The 18,285-nt window shown below is 41.3% G+C and overlaps 1 long non-coding RNA gene across 1 annotated transcript in view; it reads left to right on the top strand.

Annotated features, from left to right (window-relative positions):
- LOC142045933 (uncharacterized) overlaps positions 1-18,285 on the top strand; it is a 39,088-nt gene that overhangs the window by 12,169 nt on the left and 8,634 nt on the right. The window contains exon 2 of the long non-coding RNA XR_012654857.1: positions 17,955-17,988. This is a non-coding gene — a long non-coding RNA (uncharacterized LOC142045933). The remainder of the gene's footprint in view (positions 1-17,954; positions 17,989-18,285) is intronic.

Here is an 18,285-nt window from a genome sequence, read left to right as displayed (position 1 = left end):
TGGAAATTCAAATCAACAGCATAGACATCTACTACTTGAGCTAATGGGGTAACTAGTACCGTTAGTAGTCAGTTATTGTCTGTGAATCTGAATGGGATGAGACCCCACATTTCTGCCAGTAGAGACTTGGGACTTGTCAGTTCAATTCCAGGTACTGGAGAGTGTTCTAGTGCTATTCTGTCCTTGTACCGCCTCACCAGTTTCTATCCCTTTTCCCATTTCTCCCCTCTCTCCATTCTAGTTAGTGTTTCCTCCTTACATAAGAATAGCCACAGTGGGTCAGACCAAAGTTCCATCTAGTCCAGTGTAGTGTCTTCCAACAGTGGCCAATGCCAGGTGCCCCAGAGGGAAAGAACAGAACAGGTAATCATCAAATGATCCATTCCTTGTCGCCTATTCCAAGTTTCTCGCAAACAGAGGCTAGGGACACCATCCCTGGCCATCCTGGCTAATAGCCATTGGGGAAGAAAGAACGAGAAATAATTGGAGATATATCTATCTCCTAGAACTGGAAGGGACCTCAACTTTTTTTTCACCTCCTACCCTGGGTGGAGGTGGAGGGGTAAAGAGACACATTAACTTGCTCTCCAGCTCTCTCTGCAAGGCTCTGCATACACCTTGTCCATAATACCAGGGTGCCTGTAGGGGATGGGGGGTGCATTGTCTCCTTGCTCTTAGTTCTGTGCCCAGCAGCCAGGAGGCACAATTGCAGGCAAAATTCTGCTCAGCCCTGCAGCTCTCAGGTTGGAGTGATCTCAGTGCAGACAATCTTTGGAAAATTTGGCAGCCAAACTCAAATCTCTACTGAGCATATGGGATATAAGCCCCCAATAAATAAATTTTGGCCAAATCTGGGGAAATTTTCATGGGGTCAGCAAAAGGCACAATCCTGACAGAAGTGCAACCCTTCTGCCACATCAAATCCTTGCTCCAAATCATGGAGGCGCTACAGTATCTCAGTGAAACTGTTGCAAACTTTTAAATATGGGGAAGACATTTCCCCATTATTGCATTCTCATACAGTTTAACTATTTTAGCTGGATTGTTCCCAAAATATTTAGCCTTGGATGGAGAAGTTCTTTTTTTCAGGCTTAATTTTGGCAAAGTTTTTATAAGCAACTGAAAGTGGGTCTATGAAAAAGGTCTAGGAAAAGTGATAGGCAACCTTAACTAAAGGCAGTACTGCCAGGTCTGCCTTTCATTTACCAGACACAGGTTTCTTAACTTCAGCTCCTTAACTAAGCCAATAAAACCTTCAGCTGAACATATAAACTTCCTTTCTCATTAGACGATTGTTGCATGCTAGTAGATCCACTGTAACCTCAGTGCACTCATTCAAGACCGTTGCGCTTCTCTTGACACCAGCCAGTCAGAGGAAAGGAACTCCTAACATCATCATATTTCTTTTCCACCCATCTCTCCTTTGCTGCCTTCACATCCAGTTGCATTGATGGTCAAGGTCTTGTGTTTTTATAAAAATGCATTTCTCTCAACAGAATAAAGGCTATATTATGTAAAACTGGGAGACTTTCTTTTCAGTTGACAGGAGTAAGACTAGTTTCTCATATTCAAATTGCTTTCAGCCTGGAGGGTATTGAGAAGTTTCCTGATGATCCCCATCACCTGAAAGGTTCCATGGGGGAGAGATCAAAAGGAAGTAAAAGATCTAGTTCTTCCCCTAGAATAGTTGCTACAACCAGAGAAGTTAAACCCATAGTCTCTAGCAGCCCCCCATCACAAAGCAGAGGCCTTTATTTCCTGCTTAATTGTCAAGCGCTTTTCTTTTTCTCCCCACAATAGCCCCAACTTATGTGAGGCCCTCTCATTGGGCCTCCAGAACAGTTCTTTGTTACATACAGCTCTTTCAGGACCTGACTTCCTTCCACTTATCTGAGTGGAAGACTGCAGTGGAGGCTAGCTTTCTCTCCCACTCAAAGGGTTGGGAGGCACTAGCTTACCTGTAAACTTGCATCAGTGAAAATTAGAGAGTTATGTTTAAAATTTAGTTAAACCACTGCAAACACCAATGTGGATGTTCTTAAATGGGTTTTACGTACCTTGTATCAGCTGAGTGTAATGTGGTAAGGAATCAGTATTAGCAAGGGTTAAATGAATTTAAGACCTACATAGGGGTTTTATAGCAGTCTAAATTGTTTTTAAACATATTTAATTAAACACTAAGTTGCTCCTATTTAGAAAAGGCCTTGATGTCTCCAGGAGAGTCAAACTTCCAAGTGAGTATCAGACCATACATGGATTGTTCCTTAAGACTGATTTGTTAGTAACACCTGCATCAATTCCCTTGGGAGGGCATGAGACATGCTCTTATGATTCATTTGAAAAAAAAACTAGAACTTTAAAAGGAACTCATGGCAATAGCCACAGGGCTAGCAGTAATACTCTTGTAATATATTTCTTCTGGCACGTCTCAAATCCTTGATAATGGTGGGTGTATATTTTCTCCATTCTAGAAATGGGGAAATAGACGAAACTTTTTTTTAGTGTGTCACCCGATATGCTGTGGACCATTATCACCTTGACATAGAATCTGGGTTTCATACCTCGCCATACTCTGCTCTGTTCTGACTCACTCATTTACAAGTATCAGAGGGGTAGCCGTGTTAGTCTGGATCTGTAAGCCTATAAGGTGCCACAGGACTCTTTGCTGCTTTGACTCACGTACAGCCTTCTATACTGGATAATTCAATGCAGAAGAGATCGTACCAGGAAACAGGAAGTACAGATAATATGTAAGGTTTTAATTAGGGCTGTCAAGCAATTTAAAAAAAATAAATACGAGTACAGGTGAAGGGGGTTGGAATGCAGGTGGTATTCTCTTCGATTCTTCCTGTCAAAGGTAGGGGCCCAGGCAGAGACAGATGCATCATGGAGGTGAACGCCTGGCTGCGAAGATGGTGTCGCCAGGAGGGCTTTGGCTTCCTCGACCACGGGATGCTATTCGAGGAAGGACTGCTAGGCAGAGATGTCATTCACCTTTCGAGGAAGGGGAAGACCTATTTGCACACAGACTGGCTAACCTAGTGAGGAGAGCTTTAAATAGGTTCGACGGGGACAGGTGAGCAAAGCTCCCACAGGTAGGTGGTGGAACATGAAGACCTGGAGATGGGTCAGAACAAGAGGGAGCGTGGGTTATAATGGCAGAGAGAAAGGAGGGTAAGGGCAAAAATGGGAGGCAAGATCAACCAGTATTGGATGCCTATACAAAATGCGAGAAGTATAGGGTAATAAGCAGGAAGAACTGAAATGCTAATAATAAATAACAATTGACATTGTTGGCATCACTGAAAACTTGAGTGGGATAATACACATGATCGGAATGTTGTGTGGATGGGTATAGTTTGCTCAGGAAAGGATAGACGGGGGAAAAAGGGAGGAGGTGTTCCCTATATATTAAAAATGTACAACGCTTGGACTGAGGTGGAGGATGGACATAGGAGAATGGAAGTGTTGAGAGTCTCTGGGTTAGGATAAAAGGGGTAAAAAACAAAGGAGTCTACTGCAGGCCACCTAACCAGGTGGAAGAGGTGGATGAGGCTTTTTTAAAACAACTAACAAAATGATCCAAAGCCCAAGATTTGGTGGTGATGGGGACTTCAACTGATCCAGATATATGTTGGGAAAATAACACCGTGCGGCACAGACTATCAATAAGTTCCTGGACTGCATTGCAGACAACTTTTTATTTAGAAGGTGAAAAAGTACTGGGGGGAAAGCTGTTCTAGCTTTGATTTTAACAAATAGGGAGGAATCGTTGAGAATTTGAAAGTAGACACGGAAGCTTGGGTGAAGGTGATCATGAAATCATAGAGTTGCAATTCTAAGGGAAGGGGTAGAAGGAGTAAACAGCAAAATAGAATGGATTTCAGGAAGCGGATTTTGGTAAGTTCGGAAGCTGATAGGTAGGTCTTCCATGGAATCAAAGACTGAGGAAAAAACACACTGAGGAGAGCTGGCAGTTTTTCAAAGGCTACTATTAAGGGCCCAAAAGCAAGCTATTCGATGGCTGGGAAAGATAGAAAATGTGGCAAAAAGACACCTTGGCTTAAACCACGAGATCTTTTTATTTGTGTAGGTCATGAAGGAGTCATATAAAAAATGGAAACTGGTCAGATTAACAAAGGATGATATAGGACAAACAATACAGGAATGCATGGGGCAAGATTAGAAAGGCAAAGGCACAAAATGAGCTCAAACTAGCTATGGGAATAAGGGGAACAAGAAGGCTTTTTAATCAATATTTAGAAGCAGAGGAAGACAAGGACAGGGTAGGCATGACCTGCTCAGTAGAAGGAGGGGAAAACGTAACGGAAAATTGGAAATGGGCAGAGATGCTATAATGACTTCTTTGTTTTGGTCTTCACTTGAGAAGTCTGAAGGACATGCTCTACATAGTGAATGCTTAAGGGAAGGGGGTAGGTTTTAGAAGATAAAATAAAAAAAAAGGCAGTTTACAAAATCAATTAGAAAAGTTAGTGCCTGCAAGTCACCGGGGCTGATGAAATGCATTCTAGAATACTCAAGGAGTTAATAGAGGAGGTATCTGAGCCTCTAGCTATTACTTTGGAAAGTCATGGGAGACAGGAGAGATGCCAGAGATGGAAAGGGCAAATATAGTGCCATCTCTAAAAAGGGAAATAAAACAACCCAGGAAACTACAGACAGTTTTTAACTTCTGTGCAGGGAAGATAATGGAGCAAGTAATTAAGAATCGTTGCAAAACACTTGAAAGATGGTAAGGTGATAGGGAATAGCGCAGCTGGGATTTGTAAAGAACAATCGCTGTCAAACCATCTGATAGCTCTTTCTTTGATAAGGATAACGAGTATTTGTGGATAAGGGAGAAGCGGTGGATGTGTGGTTGTATAACTAGACTTAGTAAGGCATTTGGTACGGCTCGCACGATATCCTTATCGATAACTAGGCAATATACAATTTAGATGGCTACTATAAGGTGGTGATACTGGCTGGATAACCGTACTCAGAGAGTAGTTATTAATGTCCTTCCCAATCTGTGGAAAGCTATAACGAGTTACGGGTTCCCGCAGGTCTGTTTTTGGACTGGTTCTGTTCAATAATCTCCATCAATGACTTAGATGTTTGGCAATAGTGAAAGTACGGTTATTAGTTTGCAGACGATACCAAAACTGGAGGGATTGCAATGCTTTGGAGACGGGGTCAAAATTCAAAATGATCTGGACAAAATTGGAGAAAATGCTCGAGGTAAACCAGATGAAGTTCACATAACACAATGCAAAGTGCTCCACTTGGAGGAACAATGCAGTTTTCACACGTACAGAAGGGAAGAGAATGGGGTCTAGGAATGAGTATGGAGAAGAGATCTAGGGGTCTATGTGGACAAGCTAAATGAGTCAACGTGTGATACTGTTGCAAAAAAGCAAACGTGATTCTGGGATGCATTAACAGGTGTGTTGTAAACAAGACATGAGAAGTCATTCTTCCGCATTACTGCGCTGGTTAGGCTCAGCGTGGAGTATTGATTGTCCAGTTCTGGGCACTGCATTTCAAGGAAAGTGTGAGAATTGGAGAGGGTCCCGGAGAAGAGCAACAAGAATGATTAAAGGTCTTGAGAACATGACTATGAGAAGGCGAAAACTGGTGTTTATTTAGTTTGGAAAAAAAAAAAAAGAGAAAAGACTGAGAGGGACATGATAGCAGGTTTTCAGGTATCTAAAAGAGTGTCATCAGGAGGGGGAGAAACTTGTTAGCTGTTTGCCCTCTAATGTATCAGGAGAACAAGAACTTGTTCCAATGGCTATAAACAGTGCAATGGGTTAACAGCAAGGGAGAATTTAGATTGAACATTAGGAAAAAGTTCCTAACTGTCAGTGTAGTTAAACACTGGAATAAATTGCCTCGGGAGGTTGTGGAATCTCCATCTCTGGAGATATTTAAGAGTAGGTTAGATAAATGTCTATCAAGGATGGTCTAGACAGTATTTGGTCCTGCCATGAGGGCAGGGGACTGGACTCGACCTCTCGAGGTCCCTTCCACTCCTAGGGTCTATGAATCTATAAGAGTCTAAATCGTGAGATTGAAAAAATCAGAATTTTAATCACACTGTTAAATAGAAATATTTTTGGATGTTTTCTATATTTTCAAATATAGTCTGGGGGCTTCAGCCTCCCTTGGGATGCAGGGCTCAGGGCTCAAGCCAACCCCCTAGAGTGTGGGGCTCCAGCCTGGTGCTTCAGCTCACCTGCTGCCCCCAGAGCTGCTGGCTGGGGCTTCAGCCCCCCCACTGCTGATGCCTCCCTCCCCTCTCAGAGGTCTGCAATTAATGTGTTAATTTTTTTAAACACATTAATTTTGCTTTCAGTTAATCAGAGGCATTAACTGTAATTGACACTCCCTTTCTCACACTTTTATAAGCTCACCAATGAGTATTTGGAAGAAGTTTGAACGAAGCGGGTATGTGGCTTGTTGGGCTAGGATATAGACAGAACAAGGAATAATGGTCTCAAGTTGTAGTGGCGGAGGTTGAGGTTGGATATTAGGAAAAACTTTTTCACTGGGAGGGTGGTGAAGCACTGGGAAGTGGTTACCTAGGGAAGTGGTAGAATCTCCTTCCTTAGAGGTTTTTAAGATCAGGCTTGACAAAACCCTGGCTGGGATGATTTAGTTGGGGATTGGTCCTACTTTGAGCAGGGGTTTGGACTAGATGACCTCCTGAGGTCCCTTCCAACCCTGATATTCTGTGATTCTCTGGCGGTCCATTGCATACCAAGAGGCAGTATAGAAAAATACAGAGGTATTTTAGCTGGGAAGAATAAGCTATAAAGGGGGCACCTGTTACTTGAGGACAGTTTAGAACAGCCACTTGAAATAGTTCTTGTCCATCATATCTGTCTCTTGTGATGGTCTCTCCATCTGCAAAAGTCTGGATCCAAGTCAGGTTCTTCTGTTAAACAGACACCAGAAGACCCTCTCCCATCCATCAGCATCAGATTGAGAAGAGAACTTCGTAGGAGAAACTTGGGCCACATTCCCCTTGGAGAAGTAGGAACTAGCACTCATGGGAAGGTACAGAATTTAGAGTTCTTAGTTACCACAAAATTCATTAGTTTTTCTGTAGGGTCAAAGGATCCCCAAAGAGACAGTTCTAACCAGAATAACCATCCGCTCTCCAGAAAAACTTGGGTGGTCTTATTTTTTAGTAACCGAGATTCTCTCAACACAAAGTGGTTAAGTTGTTGTAATAGGCATCACTTCCATGTGGAGCTAGTGATGTGGACATCTGTTGATGTCAGTGACTCCAGAGACTGAATTTGAGGACATTCCTATTTACCCAGGCACATCATCCGTAAGTTAGTACAGGGGCCCAGGCTTTTCTGTTCATGCTATTAGAATACTGCTAACTGTCCCAAAGATAGTTTGCAGCGCTTGCAGCTGTTCTGAGAGAGCACGTTTAGTGTCCGGAACAGCTCTCCCACCTGTCCAACCCATGGCTGAGAGACTGGAGCAACTTGTTGCACTTGTGGATGAGGAAGCCAGAGGGCAGTCAGCCTATTTGAGCCACTCTGTGAGATCCTTCAGACATAAGCCTGTCTCAGTTGTGGAGCACGTAGTTGATGGAAAATGCAGCTGCTGTGAACGATACGCTCTTGCTTAAGGTGCTTCCTGAGTCTTCCTGCATGCAAAATAAGTGACCTGTGAACCCCTTCCTGAAAATCCCATTTCCTGGTTTTCCACAAGGAGAGTCGTCATTCAGACCATCTTTGTGCTTATTTCTTTTCACTCCAGTCTATACTGAGTTCCTATCTTGAGCCCAGATCTGAAGAAAATAAAGCCTGGGATGCTCATGGTTACACCAGGAACTTACTGATCCAGTACAACTTTAAAAACCTAGACCAGAAATTTCATCACAGAGGCCTACCTAGACTGACTTAGAGGGCTAAGAAGTCATTTTGTGGTGCTCAGTACTGCAGAAATGCTTGTATATAATACAAATATTTCTTCTACTATCATGCTGCCCATCAGCACAAGTGGTATTCCAAAGTTGTCTTTTCTCCCATGTTCTTACCATTACAAATTAGACACTGAATTCTCACCAGAGGCAAATTTAGAATGCAGTTGGGAGTGTGTGTTCCCTCTAATCTTTTGCTTTTCCTCTTTCCCTATTTGGTTTTTGGGTTTTATTTAAGGATTGCTACAAAGATCCACTTGGTTCTGAGTTAATCCCCTGAAGATACAGAAACAGAAAATCTACCTGTTCCGATTGGATTTGTTTCTCTTTTCCCTAATTCAAGAGATTTTTCCTTGAATTCAGATGTCTGTAATTTCCTAGGACACTTAAGCTTTTTAGTCTTCCAGGAAAGAACTTAAAGTAAGCTTTTCTGTGGAATTATTTAGAGAACATGGCAGTGTTAAGCTCTCAGATAAGAAAATGTTGAGGGTACAGTCATAACTGCCCCCTTGTGGCTATGCCTGTAGTTATAAGGCCAATTAATTTTTTTTTCTCAGTACTGATTCAGACTGAAACTGCCACACCTAGGGTCCTTGCACAAGGAAGAGAGTGAAATGCCAGTGTGATGTTCATTGCTCCTACTGCTGCTGGTTTGTACTGAAAAAGTTCTGAAGTGATGCCCCTGGGAAGTAAAGATATTTCCTCCTCTATTTTGGCTTTGGCTTTCAGGTGCTACAAGTTCCTCTTTTTGCCTCTCCTTTTTAATTGGACACTGCCACCCACTATTTACCTATCTTCATTCAGTTCTGGACACAATTAGCTGTGATGGCTGGTATTTTAAAGGAATTTGGAGTGCTTGGGGAAGGATGGTAGAAGCTTGCACACTAAATCTTGAAGTTTGCATCTGGGAGAGGGAACCACAAATGAATAGCTTGTCAGTAAGCTTCAGATTTGCTAAAACTGACTCTGCTATTTCTCAGATGATAGTGTATCTTGCAATGTTCTTCTACAATCTTAAGAACATAATGTAGTATTTTAAATACTTTTTAAATTTTGCTTACGTGAATTTTCTTCTTGTAAAGGTCCAGTATCTTTGTTACCGTACCCTTTTTATAGGATAAGCTCAAAGATTGATATTTGAATAATTTGGTCATCTCTGTACTATCCATTTCTTTTCAAAACAGCAGTGCAGACTTTTTTTTAGGTGCAATTAACTTTGAAGCTAATCTGACCTGTTTATGCCAGTAAAGGTCACTGTTCTATGTACTGAATGTGCATTCTGTGCTAGTACAATGTAAAATGTTTTTCATATTGGCAACTCTCATAAACAAAGTAGTCCACAAGACTGCAGGATACTGCAGGCGTGTAGGTAAACAGCTCTCTTCAACTCCAGTGCATCTTACAGGGTCCTGAGGAACTGAACCTTTGGCTTAGCCTACTCTGATTTTCTGTCCCCTTTTCACTGTTAAGACTCTCTACAACGCAGCCTTCCGCAGGCTGAACTTGGTCAAAAATCTGTGCAAAGGGTGCACCGCCTATGACATTCGAAGAGTCATAAATCAGGCAAATCAAAACCAGTTTCACTGTCTCAATCCAGAGTGCTTGCAGGGTAGACTGCCAAATTTCAGCTTAAGAAATGTTCCGGAGAAGAAAAGAGTTGCAAGAATCTATGATGATTTGGCGTGGGTTTTTTTCATTTCCTTTCGCCAAACCTGAAAATATTCCAGAAGGTGAAAGTTTCCAAAAGTTATGAGCAACAGATTGCAAGGGGTTAAAACTGAAACTCTGGTGCAATTTCAGTGTTCTAGCTGTAGCACTGGCTGCTGCTTCCCTCCTGCACACACACACGTTCTGTTTGAAGATCTCCAAGTAGTTTTATAACACATTCATTGAGTCTTACCCAGCTCACAAGATGTTGTATTATCTATCTTCTGAAGACAAGGAAACTAAATCAGATATTTTGTCCAGTTATGAATCAGGGAGTGTGCTGGAATACAAATTAGGACTTCATCTTGGATTTCCCTGCTCTTACAACTTGACTAAATTTCCTTTTTTTTTTTTTTTTGACGACAGCTGGACTAGAAAGTAAGGTGCAGAATTCATTGAGACCATTTAATTAGTTTTGTTAATGGAGCTGTATTATAGAATCACTTTCAACTGTTGAAGGAAAACCCCCAGAGGACACCAGAGACTTTAATTCCTCCAGTTTTGGTGAGTTTTCTGCCTGTCAAGAGCAAGATCAACCCATCAGGAATGTGTGTGCTTGGACCCAGTTAACAGGTAAACTCCATCTTGGAGTTTTGTTTCCACAAGCAGGATGTGGCAATAGGGGAAAGGTGCAGTGTGTCAGACCATCTTTAAACAACATAGTTCTTGCTATTCCTGTTTAAATCCTATAACTTGGACTGCCATAAAATTGACGCACCTAATTAGTAGCTACTTATCATGGCTCTACTGGAAAAGCAGAATTTAGAATATTGTCCTCAAAGAGGGAAATTATCACTACCCTGCAGATTCACATTCCCTAGCCATTAGCTAATGTGAGTGGAGTACCATGAGTGCTCTGGGGCCATGATATGAATTGTTCTCACTAAATATGTTCTACTTCGTGTGCTCATAGTGACTTGATCTGTGAAGGTCTGGTCTGCTTCCAGTAGGCTTGGCTGGAGGTGGTTGGCAAGAATAACTGAAACTGTATATCCATAAAAATATTTTCAGCACTGTCTACTTTGAATAGAGTAATCAGTCTGCACTTCATATACAAACATAATAAGGAAGTCTAGAAGAGGGGGTCAGGCCTCAAATGAGGTAAAAAATGAAACTGGGTTTCTATTAAACGGGGAAAAAAAACTGGAAGGAGTGATCTTAATATATACTAGTTAGTTTACAGCAAAACAGATCTACTGTTTCTTAGGGACTGACTTATTACTGAATTGACTGCATCTTTACTGTCCCAGTCTCTCTCTAACAGTGAGCCAGCAGGCATTCTTCTGACTGAGAGGAATCATGATTGTTCCACCCCAGAGTTGGCCAATTCCTTCTATTCCTCAGTTCATAGTGAATGTAGACAGTATCAATGAATGGAATTGTACTAGAATAAAGCTACCTTTTGTTTGCACGACTTCTTAAACTTCCATATAGAGACGTGCTTCTTGCTATGTAAGAACTGGACGTTATTCTTGAAAATAAGATTTTAATTTAATAGGCGTTTCTGAACTTTCCTTTGGTGGGCCACTCTACTGCTCAAAAATTTGATTTCATATGGGAGTCTGCTTTCATAATGATTGAATATAACATCAGTAGGGTGATCAAGTGATTGAAAATAATAGCAATTAATCACACTTTCGTAATAAAATGCAATTTATTTAAATATTTTTGGATGTTTTCTGCATTTTCAAATATATTGATTTCAACTTCAACACAGAATGCAAAGTGTACAGTGCTCACTTTATTTTTATTACAAATACTTGCAATGTAAAAAAAGAATTTTTCAAGTCACTTATTACAAGTACAGTACTGCAATCCCTTTATCATGAAAGTTGAACTTACAAATGTAGAATTATGTACAAAAAATAACTGCATTCAAAAATAAAACAATGTAGAACTTTAGAACCTACAAGTCCACTCAGTCGTACTTCTTCAGCCAATCCCTAACAATTTATTTTTACATTTGCAGGAGATATGCTGCCTGCTTCTTGTTTACAGTGTCACCTGAAAGTGAGAACAGGGATTCTGATTGCACTGTTGTAGCCGACATCACAAGATATTTACATGCCAGATGTGCTAAAGATTCATATGTCCCTTCATGCTTCGGCCACCATTCCAGGGGACACACGTCCATGCTGATGATGGGTTCTGCTCAATAATGATCCAAAGCAGCGTGGACCGATAAAAGTTCATTTTCATCATCCAAGTCAGATGCCACCAGCAGAAGGTTGATTTTCTTTTTTGATGGTTCTGATTCTGTAGTTTCCGCATTGGAGTGTTGCTCTTTTTAAGACTTCTGAAACTATGCTCCACACCTTGTCCCTTTCAGATTTTGGAAGGCAATTCAGCTTCTTAAACCTTGGTTTGAGTGCTGTAGCTATCTTTAGAAATCTCATATTGGTATCTTCTTTGCATTTTGTCATATCTGCAGTGAAAGTGTTCTGTAGTGAGGCAATGTGGCCTCCCTCCGAGCCAGAGGTGGGGGAACTATAGGTGGAGCCAGGCCTGCCTCGCCCTTCCCACTGGAATTGTGTAACAGGGACAGGAAGTATAAAGGGCAGGGCCTCCAGCTCTGCTGGAGCTGAGACACCGAGGGAGGCAGATGAACCCTGCTCGTTCCTGGTTCCTGACTCTGCTGCTGCGCCCAGTGGCACCCTGCTTGCCAGAAAACTTGCATCTGCCACGGGGCTGCTGCTCGCCACCTACCTAGAAGAGACTGAGGACTCTCTGGTAATCCAGGTATACCCCAAAGGGAGGAAGAGGCCCAGGGACAGACAACCTCAGTCTGGCTGTAGCTCTGCCCATGTTGCAACTGGAATCCCCACTGACCTAGTGGCAGACCACTCCACCACTGTTAAGTCCTTGGGTTGGGGTCCGGTGGACTAGGGTGAGCAGGCCCAGATCCCACCTGCCACCTCACCCCTGGAGTGGCAGCCTCCCCTTGCCAAGTCCAGAGGCCTGCATTTGTTGGTCATCTGCCAGAGCTAGGACGTCTGACCCCTGGAGCTTTTGCTCTGTCCCTACATCAAAAGCCCAGAGCTTATTGACTACTGGGTTTGCTCTGTCCTTGACTAAGGACCCAAAGCCTCATTGACTCCTGGATGTTCACTCTGCCTCTGTATCTAGAGCTCAGAGCTAATTGACTGCTGGGTTTGTTCTGCCTGTGCCTAAAGCCTCAGAGCTGATTGACTCCTGGGTTTGTTGTGCTCCTGCTTAAAGGGCCCAGAATCCATAGACTACTGTGTTTGCTCAATCCTTGTTTAAAGGGCTCAGGGACTAAAGGCTTTTGGCTGCTCTGCTCTGGGCATATGGACTCCTGGAAGGTCCTGTCTATGCCTAAGGACCGGAACCCGTTGACTATTGAGGATTTAGCCCAGTGGGACTGGCTGGGCCGCTAACGCCTATTTGCTAGTTCCCCCAGATACTAGGTGGCGATCCCGATGGCATAGTAAGGCGGTATGGCCTCCTTTTGACCCAGAGGGGAAAGGACGACTACTACTGTTCTTAAACGAACAACATGCTGAGTCATCATCCAAGACTGTTATAACAAGAAATATATGGTAGTATGCAGGTAAAACACAGAGCAGAGGACATACAATTCTCCCCCAAGGAGTTCAGTCACAAATTTCATTAATGTATTATTTTTTTAACAAGTGTAATCAGCATGGAAGCATGTCCTCTGGAATGGTGGCCAAAGCATGAAGGGGCATACAAATGTTTAGTAATCTGACATGTAATGCCGGCTACAAAAAGTGCTATTCGAACACCTGTTCTTATTTACAATGTCACCTGAAAGTGAGACGTGGGTAACATTATCTCCTGTAAATGTAAACAAACTTGTTGGTTTTAGCGATTGGCTGACCTAGAAGTAGGACTGAGTGGACCTGTAGGCTCTAAATTTTTTAATTGTTTTGTTTTTGAGCGCAGTTATGTAACAAAAACAATCTACATTTGTAAGTCGCACTTTCATGATAAAGAGATCACACTACTGCACTTATATGAGGTGAATTAAAAAATACAATTTCTTTTATCATTTTTATAGTGCAAATATTTGTCATAAAAATGAGCACTGTACACTTTGTATTCTGTGTTGTAACTGACATCAATGTTTGTTTGAAAGTGTAGAAAAACATGCAAAATATTAAATACATTTCAATTGGTAGTCTCTTATTTAACAAGGCAATTAAAACTGCCAATAATTTTTTGCAGTTAATTGTGTGAGAACTGCAATTAATTGACAGCTCTAAAAATCAGCTATTTACAAAAGTATTTTTTCTGAACCTTAAACTGGCAAGTTACTTTCCATTTCTGCCTCAGTTCCTCACATCTAAAATAGAGGTAATGATACTTGCACTCGTTTCTAAAGTGCCTTGAGATCTACTGATGAAAGCATTGTTAAAAAAGCAAGAGTGGTAGTGTTGGTATTATAACAGCATGAGAGTTTTGAAATTAGATTCCATTTGATAACACACATCCTCTTTCAATAGATGATGGCTGCCAATAGGAGACTCAAGTACCCTCTAAAAACCAAAACTTGAATTGAAATACACTTTACCAATTATATATGGCGTGGCTACGAAGCTTCCTGCTAGGGGCACTGTTAGAATACTGCTAAGATTTGTTCCAAAGGGACTGGTTTTGGTGCATTTTTTCTTAGTGTTATACTCTTGGTCATGTGCACCCCATACGTGCCATATTGGGTGTTCATTATGTAGGTGCTGATTCAGCAAAGCACTTAAGTACATGCTTACCTTCAGGAATGTGATTAAGCTTATCCATATTCAGCAAAACACTTAAGCATTTGTCGAGTCAAGCATAATGTATAATCTGATTGCATTGTATTTTGTTTAGCAGTTTCTTTAATGCTGTTATTGTCAGAGCCACTAGAGGGCAACAGAGAACTAATGGAGCATGCTAGAGGTGATATATAAAGCATCCCTTATTTTCAAAGTAAAGCCACTGATAGACCCTTTCAAAACAGGCAAATTGAGGGGACAGTATGTGTAGAAAGGGGGATGTGTGGTCTGCTTACTTGAAAATGCTGCAGCCAAGTCATGCAGTGCCCAAAGTGGTAAGGCTAAAGACTGAGAATTCCATCCTCATATACTTGGACTTTTTCTGGTACTTACCTTTTAGTGTAGTCCTGAAGGAGGAAATGTAGCAACAGATTGGAGGATTCTAGGGTGTAGTCCAAACTGAATCACAGTCTCATGATTTATGTGACCATGGCAACATGATAGCCTTCTCTTAATTCAGCATGTCCAGATGGACATTAGGGAAACACAGCCTATTGTTTTACAGAGCAACCTGCTTATCTGATCTGAGCTTTCCTGGAATGGCCTCCAGGAAGATAGTGAAAGTATGCATGAAAACTCTGGATTTCCTGATGCTGTGCTAATGCGTTGGTACTCCATCCCAAAAGTTTAGGTACAATAAACCACAGTAGCAGGCCTGACTAAAAGTTTGATATTTTTACTTTAGACATGTCTAAATCAGACTATTAAAATCTTCTTCTAAAATGACTTATTTTAATAAAAATGAAAATTTGAAATGGCATAGCTGGTCCCTGTGTCCTGGAGTGTCATTGGTATCAGTAGTAGGTTCCAGGAGTTTGTCGGAAAGACAGAGCATGGTGGTATCAAAGTGAAGTATCACTAATGTAAATTGAAATCTTGGTCTGTTCTCACCTTGTGAAAGTTTGCCTCCAGTAGGTGCTAAGACCCAGGCCTGTCTTCCCTACATATCAACTTTCCAAAATGCAGATGTTGAGGAATAGGATGAGGTGGCAGTAGTGATTTATTGGTCAGGGGAAGTAGGGCATGGCTGAGCTCACATCTTAGATTTTAAGAAGGTAACTGAGATAGGTTATGCACATAAACTATTAAAGTGTGGATAGTATCATCTCAGCCCTGCCCTCTTTCATTGGGCCTATAACTACAAGTCTTATTTGCATTAGTTTGTCCCATTGGAATGAATGGATCTTTGTAAATAAAGATTACAGGTCAGGTTGCTGAGGGGGTATACAAACATGGCAAAAATCTGTTAGCTAATAAAAAATATCCTATTTCCTGACTGAAATCTGACTTTTCAAAAGTGTGACAGAAGAAACTGCTTGTAACCATGGCAACCAACAGAGTGGGAGCATATAAATGATGTATCTGTATGCCTACTGCTTTAGTTTAATCTGATGTCTTAATTCCTTCACCTGCCAACAGTGAGGCATTTTACTGGCGTGAAGTGTATGTACTACCTTTTTGCCATCTCAAATCTCTAACCAAGCGTCTGACCATGAATAAATTTAAGTCTTAGGAGAGCAAAAAGTCATTTTGTATGACTTCATATTAAAATTGTATGATATCATACAACAAACTGGACACAGAAAACTGAATAAGGCAATAGATTCATCCCTGAGTTCTGATGACTGGAGTTTTGCTCTTGAATCATAGAATATCAGGGTTGGAAGGGACCTCAGGAGGTCATCTAGTCCAACCCCCTGCTCAAAGCAGGACCAATTCTCAACTAAATATTGATGACAGAATAGCTGTCAGAATTACCAGTGAGGGTTGTGGCTGTGTAGTAATTCTGAATTAGCAATCATTGCAGATGGCATGACTCAAAAGGATACTTCAAGTTATTAATGCTTGATAACTTATTGAAGGCTTCAGAGCACTATATGAAGAGCCCAGAGGCAAGCAACCCTATAAAACTTACATAATTTCTGTATAAGCACACTGAGTAATGCCTCATTCAAAAAACAATTACAAATGCTCTTGATTAACAAGTCTCTACTAGAGTTGTGTTAAAACCAGGAGAGTATAACAAAAGTTAGAGATTATTTTAAAAAAAAACAAAAAACTACGAGATCATCTAGTTCATTTCCCTAGAGCTAGTGAATGGTTGCTCTGTGGGACATACTGTATATCAGAGAAGTGTTAGGCTGCAAATATTAAAGATTGAACACCTATTCCCTTCAGAGTAAATTGAATTAATGGTTTAGTGGGTGGCCCATTGTTCAGAGGAAGGAGACCAGACAGTGTGAATATAGTCGATCCACTGGGAACATGAAACAGCCACACAGCCTTTCTAATGTCGTACTTCTGCTTCAGTATCCTAAACCAATTCTGTCTTTCACACCAGAGGTTTGTTGTTGAAATCACAGCAGTCAGCGGGGAATGAATAGGCTAGGGTAAGGAATAAGAATACATAGTCCATAATAGCAAAGAACAAAAATGCCTTTTTCCTTTTGGATAAATCAGCTGAAGCCAGGTAATACTGACTGCTAGCACTGAGAGACAAGGGGGAGAACTGATGCTCACAAATGGAGTCTATTAGAGGATAAGGTCAACCTCCAGATTGGTTTTACTTGTGACTTTTACAGTTTTTAAGGGGCAAATCTTTTCTGCAGCATGGAATACCTTGATGACAGTGGATTCAGTGTTCCATTTGAAATGGATTCCTAGTGTCTTTGCATGGGATGATATGTACCATGGAGTATGGGGAATTCTGTGACACCAAAAGAGAGTCAGGCCAGGAATGGGGTCTGGATCTGCAATTACATGGATCCACTGGTCACTCTCATCGAAGGGAGTATGCAAGGATTCCAGCTATAGATGTGCTGACTGATGGGAAAGCTTCTGTATTCCCTCCCCCTTGCAGGGACCTTCTTGCAACAAGTCTGTTTGCTGTGGCTTAGTGTAGGGGGGCATGCTTTGCTTTGAAAGCATAGAGCCTTTGATGGTATTGGTCAGTCAAAGGGAGCTCTTTGGGAGGAAAGGACTATGAGATCTTTAGCTCCAAATTATACTAATAAGGGACTGAACTGTAGTGCCAAAGGCACCTGGATACTTAGACTACATTTCAATTGTGGTATACTGGACAATGACGTAAATATCTGCAAAAGTGGTGTGATACCAGTGCTTATGGTCCCTTTGCTTCCCTGTGATATTAAATTATGCCCTAATCACAGCTCAGTCAATGAGCTGAATGCTGTTTTGCTCCTTTCTGGAAGAATGCAGATGCTGGTGTAAGAAAAGGAGACGTGAAAGCCTTTTGGTTATATTATGTCCTAATATAAAATAACTTTTTCCATGACTAGTGGGGATGGCCATGTTAATGACTTATTAAATGAGCAGATGCTTTGGAAATGGTTAACTAATATCCTGTTTCACTGAGAAACACCAGTCAAATTAATCTTCAAACTGCATCCATATTTTTAATTTTATTCATGACACTTTTGTAGTGTCTGTTTTTAAAATGTCTTCTCTTCCGTGTTTACTGATACATTTTAGTCTCTCTCCCTTAGGATATTCATCAGATGCTACAAATCTAGGTGTATGGTAAGTAAGAGTTTCTCATTCTCATGCTTCCGAAGCGCAAATTGGGCTCAAATTGCAGCGTAGTTTTGTGTGGTGTTGGTATTTCCTCCCTATTACTGTTTTTAGGCATGCTTGAATCATCTCATCTAAATAATTGTTCTGTTCATCTCCGTGTCAGTACATTCACCATTTAAAATCAGGCTAGATCAGTTGAATTGCATCTTGGATAAGCTTTGAGTTTATATTGGAAGAACTTCTAAAATATTTTACAATCAATTTGCATGTTTCATTTGAATAATGTAACACCATTATGGGAAA

Source organism: Chelonoidis abingdonii, chromosome 25 (genome assembly GCF_003597395.2).
Source record: "Chelonoidis abingdonii isolate Lonesome George chromosome 25, CheloAbing_2.0, whole genome shotgun sequence".
In the NCBI taxonomy this organism is placed as follows: domain Eukaryota; kingdom Metazoa; phylum Chordata; order Testudines; family Testudinidae; genus Chelonoidis; species Chelonoidis abingdonii.
This window is presented reverse-complemented; position numbering and strand designations above follow the sequence as displayed.